Source organism: Balaenoptera physalus (genome assembly GCF_965194825.1).
Source record: "Balaenoptera physalus genome assembly, chromosome: 19".
NCBI lineage: Eukaryota > Metazoa > Chordata > Mammalia > Artiodactyla > Balaenopteridae > Balaenoptera > Balaenoptera physalus.
This window is the reverse complement of record NC_138900.1, coordinates 53,375,400-53,387,348: the sequence shown is the minus strand read 5'-3', so window position 1 is coordinate 53,387,348 and position 11,949 is coordinate 53,375,400. Positions and strand designations below refer to the sequence as shown.

The 11,949-nt window shown below is 41.6% G+C and overlaps 1 long non-coding RNA gene across 1 annotated transcript; it reads right to left on the bottom strand.

Annotated features, from left to right (window-relative positions):
* Window positions 1–84: 84 nt before the first annotated feature.
* Window positions 85–7,514, bottom strand: LOC309649339. The gene is made up of 4 exons (XR_014257034.1): window positions 4,586–7,514; window positions 3,046–3,116; window positions 2,513–2,684; window positions 85–818 (listed from the first exon to the last, which is right to left on the bottom strand). It is a non-coding gene; the product is annotated as an uncharacterized lncRNA (long non-coding RNA).
* Window positions 7,515–11,949: the final 4,435 nt, after the last annotated feature.

Here is an 11,949-nt window from a genome sequence, read left to right as displayed (position 1 = left end):
CTCTTCTTAGAGGGACACTGGTCATGCTGGTCATTTTAACTTGATTACTTCTGTAAAGGCCCTGTCTCCAAACAAGGTCACATTCTGAGATACTGCCAGTCTGGATTTCAACATGGCAATTTTGGAGAGACACAGTTCAGAAAATGGGCTTGTTGTCCCCCTGCTTTAAAAATCTGTGACTTGTGGGCCATTGGGCAGGCAGGTTCTTGAGGTGCTTGAAGACACTAGACAAGAGGCTCAAGAGGTCTAGTCATTAACTAAAGAAACAGAGAAACGCTAACCTTTTCAAAACTGAAAAGCAAATGGTGATGGGAGGTTGAAAACCTCGGCTGGGAAGTGCTGTAGATGTCAATACGCCTTTGCAACCAACAGGAAATTGCCTTTATTCCCTTCACCTCAGTGCAGGTTTGATTTTAAAATTTCTTGGTAGCTCTGTGGAGAGGCCTGTAGCTGCTGTAGAGGTAATATGTCCTTGTCTCATCGTTGAATCTCGGCCTCAGCCGTCAGCCTCTGCCCACTGCCTCTGCCAAGAAGCCAACAGTCAGTCTCCTACTGTCTTTTATAAAGATCTTTTTCCTGTTTCTTAAAAAAGAATCTTAGGGACTTCCTTGGTGGTGCAGTGGATAAGACTCTGTGCTCCCAATGCAGGGGGCCCGGGTTCGATCGCTGGTCAGGGAACTAGATTCCACATGCATGCTGCAACTAAGAGTTTGCATGCCACAACTAAGGAGCCCATGTGCCACAACTAAGGAGCTGGTGAGCCAAAACTATGGAGCCCTGGAGCCACAACTAAGGAGTCCACATGCAGCAACTAAGACCTGGTGCAACCAAAAATAAATAAATAAATAAATAATTTTTAAAAAGAGGTAATAATCTCTTAAAAAAAATCTTAGTATGAAAATAATACCTATTCATCAATTAAACAGTATAGCCCCCAAATAAATGTTGTCTACCTCCTTCCCCCCTCAAACAATCCCACATATCAGAGGTAGTCACAGTTAACTTTTGTATCCATCTAGATTTTTCCAGTCAGTTTTCTTTGTATATGCAAGCACATACCCATAGCTATTCTGTCTTTTTAAAAAAATCTATCACACACATATAAAAGTGTTTCAAGAAGAATAGTACAAAGAACTTTTTTTTTTTTTTTTGGCCACACCGCACGGCTTGCAGGATCTTAGTGCCCTGACCAGGGACAGAGCTAGGGAATATACATGTACACATACATCTATATTTCTATATCTCTCTATATTGAAAACCATGAGTTCAGACTGATACCTTCAATTCCAATCCCAAACCATAACTTTCATTCTAGTTTCTTCCCTTCCCATATTTGTAACTCTCTTCTCTGACTGTGGAAACCCTGACTACCTTTATACTTACTCTATTTTCTTATTTGATCAGTCCTCTCATATGTAAGTAATCTCTGGTTTCCACCCCCTACCGTGTGCTGGCATCCTTCTTCCCTGCTTGGGTCCTGACCTCTTTCACCATCCCTTACCCCTTGGGCACTCTCCTCACTTTGTACAGCTCTGATACCTGCCCCAGGCTGCTCCCAGGGGCAGACATCCCCCTCACCTCATTTAGGCTCTGACTTTTTTGCTGGCCTGTCCCCCTGCATGGTCACTTTCCTTATAAGCTAGGACTCTGATGCTCCTCACCAAATGCTTACACACACACACACACACACACACACACACAGAGTTTGTGGGCACACTCTTCATTCTGTATGGGTGTTGATATTCTACTTTGAGCCCCTTGCTCCTCTTGTGCTGCCATTGCAGGCACCTACCCTGCTCTGTGCCAACTAATGGCTTTATGACTGAACTGTTCAGGGAAAGGGGGAAGGAAAGGGGAAGAGTTACCCTTTGGAAGGTTCTCTGTTGGAGACTGATAACCTGTCTTTTAGCACCGCTTTAACGGGCTGCTGTTTCTCTTGAGCACCAGCGTGAGTAGTTGGCTTGCGCTCAGGGGCCCTGTGGTGCAAGGAGTACCTGTTTTTCTTAACGCTGGAAACTACACTCAGCCCAGAGAAGCTCAGTGCTGGGAGACACATGGGAGGAGGCCCAGGTTGCCAATGCCCCGTGAGGCCCAGGACGGTTGGGTGGATTAGTGTGCAGAACTGCTAATATGATTTACATTATTGACTCCTGCATTTTCTGTTGTGTGCATCCCCTGCCAATTTCACATTAGTCAAAGATAAGTAGTAAGTTAAATCTTATTTCACAACTTGCTTTTTTTCCCCATATAATCATGGAATCTTTCAATGTCCGTCCCTTCAATCTACCTTGCTCTTTCTAACAGCCCTTTGGTTTTCCGCAGCTCAGCTATATCAGTATTTGCTTATGGCTAGACGTGTAGGCTGTTTGTTTTTCACATCACAAACAGTACATCAGCGAGTCTCTTGGCTTATGTATCTTTGTGCTCTTCCAGTAGAATTTCTGTGGAATAGATTCCCAGAAATGGTATCGCTCAGGCAAAGGTTATGTGCACTTAAAATGTTGATAGTTACCTCCAGATTGCCGTTAGAGGGGGTTGTTCAGTTTATACTTTCTCTACAACTTTGTAAGAGAGGGCCCCTTTCCTCTTAGGCTGCTCCACAGTGGGATTTTCAAGTACTGCCCTGGAATAAACTTGTTCCTTCTCCACTTTCTCACTGGAGATAGCTTCCATTATGTCTCTTCCTTGGTGGAAAAAGAAAAAAGGAATTGTGGGTTTAGCAAGCCACTTTGGGCTGCAGCCAGTGTGATTGCCACATCCATTTGTGTGTGTGTGTGTGTTTGCGTATCTGGGAGAGAGAGAGAAGAGACTTCAAATAAGACCCACAGGGAGACTTCCCTGGTGGTCCAGTGGCTAAGACTCCGCACTCCCACTGCAGGGGGCCCGGGTTCGATCCCTGGTCAGGTAACTAGATCCCGCGTGTCGCAACTAAGACCCGACGCAGCCAAATAAATAAATAAATAAATGTTAAAAAAAAAAAAAAAAAACCCCGCAGGGAAGGGCAACGGAAGGGGTGTAGCTTTCCCTGGGTTCACCCGTTCTCACTTGTTTCAGGCGATCCTGCATGTCTTTCCTCCTGCTGTGGGCATCATGTAACTTTTGTGGGCCTCAGTCTCCTAATGTGTAAAATGGGGAGAAGGACAGACCCATCTCAAAGGGCTGTTCTGAGGATTAAATACTAAGGGCAATATGGCTCAGCACGTCCTAGTCTCTTAATAAACAATATTTTTAATGTTTCTAATCATCAAAAAAGTCCTGCAAATAGGTATTACTGTGCTTGTATTCACAGATAAAATGAGGGCTTTGAGAGATTAAATAACCTCCCCAAACCAGGCAGCTGGGAATCAGCGGAACTGGGCCCCAGGGCCTGAGTATCTCCTTCTGATGAAGGTAAAAGGCCTTACAGGACCTCTGAGAAGTATTATTAGTCCCTTTTCCCTTCTCTTCTCCCTCAAAAGTTCATCTTCTTTTAACATATAGACCTCCTGTGTGCCATTACTTTTTATAAAAAAGCTTTCATAGATACTTACCCTGGGCACTTGATTGGTCTGAAATAAGGTGGTCAAATGAGATCTAGTGATCGAAGCTCAGAGCCCCATAGAAGTGGGGGACATTCTGTAGGGACCACAGTGCCAGCCAGCAAATCACAAATTACAGCAAATCACACACAGTGTCTTCTTTGATCTTCAGACAGCTTTGTGTGAGGTAGGTGAGGTAGAGATTATGATCCGCATTTTACAGATGAGGAAACTGAAGTTAAGTGCCTGCCCCAAGATGATATGGGCAGAAACGGCAGAGGGAGCACAGAGTCTCCTAATTTCAAGTCTAGCACTTGCTCTACTCTACCCAGTAGTATCCTGATATACCACTGAGCCCTCCGCTATACAAGATGTCTTGGATTCATTTTCTATCTATTTGTTTTCTCAGATAGGTGATGGGACTTGTGGATCCTTGCTGCTGTGCTGCAATCTCGGTGATAGGGGATACCCTTGGAGAAGTTGAGGGCCAAGATGCCGTCTTCTCTCTCCACACCCACAAACTCGGAGATCCACCCTGGCTAAGACTCAGGATTCAACCCACTACCCTCAGACCCTCTGAACTGACTGGCTCCAGAGTGCCGACAGGAACAGCATTCCTGTTCATCAGGAGGTAGTCAACCTTATGTGAAAAAGACTGTGGAACAGCCAAACCAAATAGAGAATTACTCTCCCCCAATTTTTATTTTAAGACATTTAGACATAAGAAGAGTTGAAAGAATAGTGTAACAAACATCTATACCCCCTCCACCTAGACTCATTAATTCCTTCTATCTTTTCCATGCTTTTCTTACCAATCTTTTTAATCTATTTATATACAGTATTTTGATGAACCATTTTGAAGGAAATGGTAGATGTCAGGACACTTCACTCCTAAGTACTTCATAGCCTGCATCTGCTAAAAATGAGGATATGTTCCTATGAAAACATAACTCTATGATCCCACCTAAGAAAACAGCCATGATTTCCTAATATCATCTAACATTTAGTCCATATTCCAAGTTTCCCCATTGTCCTAAAAATAACTTCTAGAGTCAATCAAGACTCACCTGTATGTTTCTTTAGTCTTTTTAAATCTGAAGCGTCACCTCTGAAGACATCAGGTGAGTTGTCTTATAAGCGGTTCTACATTCTGGATTCCCAGAATAGAGGCTATATTTCCTTTAGCCTTTGATCTCTGCTGTAGCTGCATGTGGATATATGACCAAATTCTACTCAGTGAGATACGTATGAAAGTACTGTGTGCAACTTCTGGGAAGTCTGCCGCTGCCCGGATCATGATGTCTGGAGCTTTGGCAGCCTTTTTAGACCTGAGGATCAAGGTCATCCCAGAGGCATAAGTTGGAAAGGGCTTCATACCAGCTCTGTCTGCTTATTTCCCTACCTCTTTTATTTGAGGAAATAAAACCTTGTGTGCTTAAGTCACTGTCAATTGGGGTTTTCCCTCATATTTAGCCAAATTTAATCCCAGCTAATAAAGAAGCCAGACTGAGACTTACTGTAGTCTTGTACTTGCCTGGAAGATATGTTATCTGCTTCCTACTTGGCTAAGACCCATGTCAAGATTTCTCTTTCCTCCAGGTGCAGATCTCTGGTGCTAGCACAGTGTGAGAATGTGCTCAGACTATCATGTTACCTGTGGAATCTTGGCAGTCAGGGAAATTTTTTGTAAGAAACTTGTGGTTGTAAATGTGGGAAATGAAGTTAGTGTGGCTGTCACAGCTCAGAGGACACCGGTGGACAGGGCCGAGGTGTGTGTGCAGGGGCAGGGTGGGAATGACCCAGCACCGGCAGACAGGGGGTGTTTGTGAAATACCTGGGCAGCAACACAGGGGCCAGGCTCCGAAGGGCAGGGCCTTTTGGGGAGGAAATGCAATTAACATGAAAACTCCCCACATTCTTGCCAGCCAGGGAGAGGCTTCCTGGGTGTTGAAAGCCACATCTGGCAAGTGTCCCACAGGAAACAAAGAGTTACAGCACGTAAACGCAACCTGCCCGCACCACCTGCCACCCCTTTAATCACTAGGGTCGACTTGGTTGGGTTCAGGAACAAAGCTGTGCCTGGAGGGTCAGAAGGTCTCCTGGGGCAGCACAACCCCCTTCCTGCCCAGACAAGCGCAAGCTGTAACTGAGGTGCTGCCATTTCAGCCCTTGGTTATGTGAGAAGCCGGTAGCCTGCCGAGCTTCGTCCATTCTATTGGATGTGGAATTTGTAGGGTTACTGGATCTAGTGACACCTTCCTACCTCAACAGAGCAAAAAGTGTGGAATCCATGTCTTGGATCCTAAAAAATTCACGCTGGTTAGATGAGAATTTCAACTACAGTTGAGACTCTAACATAACCATTAAAAAACAAACACACAACCATACAAATATATATTTATATGCACACATACAAACATGTATGTATACACATGTGTGTGTGTGAATACAGCTGGCCCTTATTCATTTGTTCTTTCACTCACTCATTCTTCCAAGAATCATTTATTGAGATCCTACTTCCTGCCGGTGGCCGTGTCATGTGTTGGGGATGAAGATAGCTGAGTTTTCCACCATCTTTCCAAATCTCAGAAGACACAAATTCCGTTGACTCTTGAACAACGCAGGGGTTGGGGCACTGACCTCTGTGCAGTCAAAAATCTGTGTATAACTTTATGGTCTCCGGATTCAACCAACCACAGATCATGCAGTACTGTAGTACGTGTTTATTGAAAAAAATCTGTGTATAAGTGGACCCACACCGTTCAAACCCTTATTCAAGGGTCAACTGTACAAACACAACTGGCCAGAATCCACTGGGTTATACCCAACAACAGAGGAAGGAGCCCAGGGCTTCCCTAGCAGAGAGGAGGGCCACCTGGGGGCTTAGCAGGTTGCAGCTATGCTGATTTCTCTGTGGCCAGGACTAGTTTCATACTATTTCCTGGAGCCATAATTACACAAACTCCTGATTTCTTGCACTGACTCAGAAGCAGAGCTCCATTTTAACACCATTCCATCTAGAGAGATCTGTCATGGGACTGGGGTGGATGGCTCAACTCCACCCAGAAGGTGGCTGGCACCCAGGGGTGACTGTTCCCAAATGCTTGCCAGGCAGTTTCGTGGTCTATTTCCTAATGCGTTTTGCAGCCGAGGCCCGCGTGGCTCTTCCTGCTTGCCCGCTGAGGTGCTCCCAGGGTCTGGACCGCGGCTCACCTCTGCAGCATCAGGCTTCGCCAGCTTTGGGTGCCAGTGCTTTAGGGTCTTCCCTGCCCTCTCTGCTGGGTATCACTGCCAGGGGCCTGGTTTTAATGATACACACGATTCTTAATGGGCTTTGATAGCCACTCAGAACTGATATCCTTACCCTGACTAGTGAGGTTAGCTAGCAAGTTTGTTATCCCTTCCAGGTAATAATGTCTTAATTCAGTACAGGATTTGTCCCTAGTCGACCCTTAAAAGTGACTCTAATTGTGAGAACTCAAGGCTGGTTATGTGAGGGGCCTTGAAAATCCAGTGAGGTCCCTCGTGTAGGGGAGGCAGTACCTTAAGGTGGCCGAGGGCTCCGCCCAGGTTTGAATCCTGCCTCAAGGTAGCTGTGTTACCTCGAGCAAGTTCCTTCTCTTCTCTGTACCCAGTTGTAAAAATGGGGTTATTAGGTAATAAAAGGATCTATTGCTTAGGTGCTGTGGAAGAATTACATGAACAAACACACAGAAAGCTCACCCAGCAGTGCCTGGCACACAGCAAGGACTCTGACAACGTCAGCTGTTATTGTCACGCGGCGGGCGCCCACTCTCCTGAGGTACTTGGAGGGCTGGTTCTACCAACAGCTTTCACGCCTCTGAGGGCCTGCTCGTTACTGCAGATAGAAGCTGATGTGACAGGCAGCATTGAATTATGTTGCAGTACTCATTTCTCCACCACTCTGAACTCTTTGAGGGCAGAGGCTCTGTTTACCACCCGTTCAATTCAGCAAACTGAACTGAGTGTGTGTGTGTGTGTGTGTGGTGTGTGTGTGTGTGTGTGTGTGTGTGTGTGTGTGTGTGTGTGTGTGTGTGTGTGTCGGGCACTGCTGGGTGTAGTGATTAAGGTGAAAAACAAATGCCAACCTGGCCCCTACCTGTTTCCTGGGACCTAGAAGAAGTCCTTGCTTTCTGTCCTATGAATGCAGTTGGAGAAACTGAGGAAAGTTTATATGAACTCTTTGGAATATAGTTTTTAAAACTTATCCTAAGATCCTTACACTCTGACTTCTGACCAATTTCATCCTGGGGAAGGCAGATTATGTTTGAAGTTTTGACAGACTGTGGGTTTACCATCTCTGGTTGGCTGTCTTTACTGATAGGAAGCTGGTCAGAGGATAATATTTGATTTAGAAGTCTGAAACTTGGAAGTTCCTCATTTATAAAGTGTCAGGGTTGGTGCTAGTTTAGAGAAGCTTTTTAAAAGGCTTAAAATATCTGTTTGTATGTCTGCCAGTGGCCCAGTTTTTGCAAAGAGAATTGCTGGCACTAAGGAAGTATCTCTGGAAACCAATGTCCATGTTCTGGGCACACTAGGATTTCGTAGTTCCTGGTCCCTGAGGAAAAGGGAGATAACCTAGAAAGAGGCATAACAGCAGGAACATCTTTGTTTAATTTTCTTATCAAGACGAACTGAAATTTGGAGATAACCTAGAAAGAGGCATAACAGCAGGAACGTCTTTGTTTAATTTTCTTATCAAGATGAACTGAAATTTTGAACAACATGTGCTGTTCTGAATTCAACACCCAACTAATCATTCTGTTCTAAAGTCATGTGCACTCCTGGGAAAATCCAATGGTCTCATTCCATGGCTGCCCATGCACTTGTGACCAGAGAGTCTCATCAATTCTAAGATGCTGATTATTGTTCCATTATAACACTTCTGAAATTGAGATGCATCTTGCATTGATGGTATCTTAAGCATTTTGTCAGAGTTTATTTGGCAGAATTTTCTCTTTCTTACAATTCATAGCATATTAAATTCGATGAAATATGACAGTGGTTCCCAAACTCTGCTGCATTTGGAATCACCTGGCTATCTTTAAAAAATGCTGGTGCCTGGCGCCTACACCCATGCATTCGGATGTAACAGGGATGGGGTATGACCTGGGCATCAGGATTTTTAAAAGCTCCCCAGGAGACTCTAAAGTACAGCAAAGTTTGGGAGCCATTGAAGTACGGTATTTCTGCCTTATTCAAGCTTTTCTTCAACTCCTAGGTTTCATGGACAGCATCTTTACAGATTCTGCTTATATACTGCATACTCCTCTGTCTCAATTAATGATGTCTTTTTAACTCCAACCACTAATCATCCATTATATTCCCATTAGAATGTCAGCTCCAGGAGGGCAGGGGTTTTGTTTGATTTGTTTTCTGTTATGTCCTCAGCACTTAGGACATGTAGGCACACTGTAGACACTTGACAAATATTTGATGAATGAATGAATGAATGAATGAATATGCCTCCTTGTATATTTGGTGCCCTGATAAACTCATTCCTCATGCAATTTCTAGTAAAATTGTTATATATTTAGATGATTTCCAAATCTGGTCCTCTGCTTCATCTTTCACACCCCAATTTTACATAACGTTCATTTCAAAACTTGAGCTCAGTGTTTTCTCTTCCCATACACACCCCAAAATCCCAGTCCTAGTCTTCCCATATCTATCCCCTTGAGACCCTGAGTCTCAAGGTTATAACCTTGAGTCATTTTCAAGCCTTGTCTTTCCTTTGCCCTCCTCATATTAGATCACTCACTGAGTTTTACAATTTGTTTTTCTGAAAATTCTCTTGATTTTATCCCTTCCTTTTAATTTCCACAACAGTGAATTTGTCTTCTTGGCTTCTATTTACTCACATTTCAAATTATATCATATCTACCTGCTAGCAACTGTTTTTAAAAAATGATTATGGGAGTTATAATATGTAGCATAAAGAATGGGAGAAGGTAAAGAGACTTAAATTGTAAAGTTCTTGTATTATTTGGGGAGTGGTAAAGGCATTAATTTAAAGTAGATTATAATAAGTCAAGGATGCATACCTTGAAATCTTTGGGGTAACCACTAGAAAAATAATACAAGAATATATAACCAAAAATGTTAATAGAGGATATTTTTAAAAACTGAGTAATACGAAGAAAAAAAGGCAGGAAAGGAGAAATAAAGAGAAAAGAACTTAAGGATTAAATACAAAACAAATAGCACGATGGTAGATGAAACCAATTCTATTAATTACACTAAAGGTAAATAAATGAAACATTCCAATTAAAAGGCAAAGATTGTCAGAAGTGATTTAAAAAATCAAATACCAATTATATGGTAAATAGATAGAAAAAATATACCATGAAAACACTAACCAAAAGAAAGTTGGTGTGTCTTGAGTAACATCAGATCAAGAGACTTTATGGCAAGAAAAATTACTAGAGATAAACAAGGACATTTCATAACGATAAAGAGTCAACTTAGGGACTTCCCTGGTGGTGAAGTAGTAAAGAATATGCCTTCCAATGCAGGGGACGTGGGTTCGATCCCTGGTCGGGGAACTAGGTTCCCACATGCTGCGGGGCAGCTAAGCCCACGCACCACAACTACTGAGCTCGTGCGCCTCAATGAGAGAGTCCGTGTGCCACAACTAAGACCCAATGCAGCCAAAAAAAAAAAAAAGTCAACTTAAAAGGAAGATGTAACAAACCTAAATTTGTATGTACCTAATGACAGAACTTAAAGAAAAAATAGACAAATTTATAATCTTTCAGTAACTAACACAAAAAGCAGGAAACAACTCAGTGAGGCTATAGAAGACTTGAACAGCACAATTAACAAACTTGACCTAATTGACACTTTTAGAACACTATACCCAAGAACTGCTGTCTTCTTAACTACACATGGAACACTTATCCAAACAGGTCATATGCTAGGCCATAAAGCAAGTCTCAATAAATTTCAAAGGATCAAAATCATATGGAGTATATTCTCTGACCACTGTGGAATTAAACTAGAAATCAACAGTGGAAAAATAATTTTAAAATCACCAAATGTTTGCAAGTTAAACAGCATACTTTTAAATAATCATGGAATGAACAAGACATAAAATGGAAATTAGAAAATGTTTAAAACTGATTGATAAAAATTATATGAAAACTTATGGGATATAGGTAAAGCAGCATGTAGGGGAAAATATATAGTTTTAAATACATGCGTTAGAAATGAAAAGTTAAAACTGATAAAAGTTTCTGCTTTAAGAAGTTCAAAAAAGAAAATTAAAAAATTAAAGTAAGAAAAAAAGAGGAAATAATAAAGTTAAGAGTGGGAATCATTGAAAGAAAAAGAGGCAAACAATAGAAAAAAATCAACTAAAGCAAAAGTTTGAATTTTGAAAAGATGAATAAAATCGATAAATCCTTAGCAAGATTTTTCAAGAAAAAAGGGAAAAAGCCCCCACAAATTACCAATATCAGGACAGGGCATCACTACTAATCCTACTGATATTACAAATATAATAGAGTAATGGTGGAAACAGCTTTATGCCAATAAATTTGACAACTTTGCTGAAATGGGTAAATTTCTAGACAAACACAACCTACCACTAGAAAAAACAGAAACTCTGAATAGTCCCTTATCTATTCAAGAAACAATCTGAAATTTTAAGTTTTCCCACAGGAAACTATAGGCCTGTAGGCCTTCATTGCCAAACTCCTCCAAACAATTAAGGAAGAAATAGTGTCAATCCTACATAAGCTCTTTCATGGAATAGAGAAATAAGGAACACTCCCCAACTTGTGTTACGAGATCAACATAACCTTAATATGAAATCTTGTTAAGGACATTACAAGAAAGGAAAATCATAGGCCAATATTTACCATGAACTCAGATGGAAAAATCCTTTAGAAAAATCAGCAAATGAAACCCAGCAATATTTAAAAATTCTACTACATTATGAGAAATTGAAGTTAATTTCAGAAATGCAAGGGTGGTTTAACATTCAAAAATCAATCAATGTAATTCACCACATTAACACAATACAGAGAAGATTTTAGTGGATAAAGAAAAAGCATTTGACATCTCTTTATGTTAAAAAAAAAAAAAACTTCAACAAAGTAAGAATAGAAAGAAATTTCCTTAATCTTATAAAGGATACCTAAAAAAAAACAAACAAACAACAACCTCAAAACAACACAAAACAAAACAAGCCTACAACTAACTTAAGAGTGAAATTTTGAATGTTTTCTGCCTTCTTGAGTTTGGGAACAAGACAAGGATGTCCACTCCCTACTTCCATTTAACACTGTAATGAAAATCCTAGTTAGTGCAATAAAGTGAGAAAAAGAAATAAGGTATAAAGGCTAAAGATTGGAAAAGAAGAGGTAAAAGAGCCATTATCTGCAAATGGCATGACTGTGTACCTAAA